General features: G+C 59.4%; 1 pseudogene; it reads right to left on the bottom strand.

The window, feature by feature from the left end:
• Window positions 1–2500, bottom strand: part of LOC124738482 — a 7760-nt pseudogene that overhangs the window by 3932 nt on the left and 1328 nt on the right.

Here is a 2500-nt window from a genome sequence, read left to right as displayed (position 1 = left end):
ACATGTGCTTGGAGGCAACAGGATTGTGGGATGCCTCCTTGCTACCTAAGGCATCAAGTACAGGTGGCAGCATGCCCATAATGACATGCCTGGATGCACTGTGCCCCAGCGCCAAGATGTCGTCAACTGAGCGGTACTTCGGACCCGACGATGGCAAGGCTGCTAAGGCCGACCAGATGGCCTGGTCAACAGGATCTTCTAGCGACGGTGGAGTCAGGGAAGACGTGGAAGCCCCAGCAGGGGGTGCAGCAGCATCAGAGGGGCGAGGTCGCTCTGCAGAGGCAGAAAGAGCAGCAACGAACTCGGCGACCTGGTTCCTGTAAGCTCCCGCACGCCGCTGGCACTTAATGGATTCAAGTGAGCGGTGCGGGAAGATCTTCACTAATTCTTGATTCAGGAACCGGGTGCCCTCGAGTGTTAGCACTGCCTCTGCATGGGCCAGGCGTAACAGTTCCTCACTAGACCACCTGGCCTTCGCCCTCTGGATGTTAATTTCTGCGTTCACTGCGCCAAGATGAGCCCTGCGGCGATGCACACCAAGACCAGTCTTGGTGCCGAAACTCCGACTGCACTCGGGGCACTGGAACGCCGGCAAGACGTCACGACCCGGACTGGCGACGTCAGCTGGTGGCCCAACAACTGGCGCGGCTCCTCCAGTGGGAGGACCGCAACCTGATCTATTACGAGTGTTGGGGCCAGCTGAAACAAGAGGCAGGGGGGCAGGCAACCCCCAAGCCCCGAAGGTTCACCCCGCTCTGTCGGTCAGAGAGCTCTAGGAAGACACAGAATTCTGTGCCTCCCCTCGGCTCCCTTCACGACTCCCGCCACGTGAAGGCCAGAGCTAGGATTTCCCACTGAGAGGCTAAGCGAACCATCGCCCACTCGACACCCAAGGGTGCTAAGGAGTGGACCGAGAGGATCCGTATATGACGCATCATGTGAGCATTAAGAGAGTCATAGTTACTCCCGCCGTTTACCCGCGCTTGCTTGAATTTCTTCACGTTGACATTCAGAGCACTGGGCAGAAATCACATTGCGTCAACACCCGCTAGGGCCATCGCAATGCTTTGTTTTAATTAGACAGTCGGATTCCCCCAGTCCGTGCCAGTTCTGAGTTGATCGTTGAATGGCGGCCGAAGAGAATCCGCGCACCCGCGCGCCCCCGGAGGAGCACGCTAAGGCGGACGCGGCCTCGCAGCAAGGAAGATCCGTGGGAGGCCAAGGCACGGGACCGAGCTCGGATCCTGCACGCAGGTTGAAGCACCGGGGCGCGAACGCCGCGCAGGCGCGCGCATCCTGCACCGCCGGCCAGCACGAGGCCGACCAACGGCGAGAGCAGACCACGCCCGCGCTAAACGCCCGCACTTACCGGCACCCCTACGGCACTCACCTCGCCCAGGCCCGGCACGTTAGCGCTGACCCACTTCCCGACCAAGCCCGACACGCCCCGATCCTCAGAGCCAATCCTTATCCCGAAGTTACGGATCCAATTTGCCGACTTCCCTTACCTACATTATTCTATCGACTAGAGGCTCTTCACCTTGGAGACCTGCTGCGGATATGGGTACGAACCGGCGCGACACCTCCACGTGGCCCTCTCCCGGATTTTCAAGGTCCGAGGGGAAGATCGGGACACCGCCGCAACTGCGGTGCTCTTCGCGTTCCAAACCCTATCTCCCTGCTAGAGGATTCCAGGGAACTCGAACGCTCATGCAGAAAAGAAAACTCTTCCCCGATCTCCCGACGGCGTCTCCGGGTCCTTTTGGGTTACCCCGACGAGCATCTCTAAAAGAGGGGCCCGACTTGTATCGGTTCCGCTGCCGGGTTCCGGAATAGGAACCGGATTCCCTTTCGCCCAACGGGGGCCAGCACAAAGCGCATCATGCTATGACGGCCCCCATCAACATCGGATTTCTCCTAGGGCTTAGGATCGACTGACTCGTGTGCAACGGCTGTTCACACGAAACCCTTCTCCGCGTCAGCCCTCCAGGGCCTCGCTGGAGTATTTGCTACTACCACCAAGATCTGCACCGACGGCGGCTCCAGGCAGGCTCACGCCCAGACCCTTCTGCGCCCACCGCCGCGACCCTCCTACTCGTCAGGGCTTCGCGGCCGGCCGCAAGGACCGGCCATGACTGCCAGACTGACGGCCGAGTATAGGCACGACGCTTCAGCGCCATCCATTTTCAGGGCTAGTTGCTTCGGCAGGTGAGTTGTTACACACTCCTTAGCGGATTCCGACTTCCATGGCCACCGTCCTGCTGTCTTAAGCAACCAACGCCTTTCATGGTTTCCCATGAGCGTCGATTCGGGCGCCTTAACTCGGCGTTTGGTTCATCCCACAGCGCCAGTTCTGCTTACCAAAAGTGGCCCACTTGGCACTCCGATCCGAGTCGTTTGCTCGCGGCTTCAGCATATCAAGCAAGCCGGAGATCTCACCCATTTAAAGTTTGAGAATAGGTTGAGGTCGTTTCGGCCCCAAGGCCTCTAATCATTCGCT

Source organism: Schistocerca piceifrons, unplaced genomic scaffold (genome assembly GCF_021461385.2).
Source record: "Schistocerca piceifrons isolate TAMUIC-IGC-003096 unplaced genomic scaffold, iqSchPice1.1 HiC_scaffold_1768, whole genome shotgun sequence".
Classification (NCBI taxonomy): Eukaryota; Metazoa; Arthropoda; class Insecta; order Orthoptera; family Acrididae; genus Schistocerca; species Schistocerca piceifrons.
Note: the sequence above shows the minus strand (reverse complement) of the source record. Positions and strands in the feature narration are given on the sequence as shown.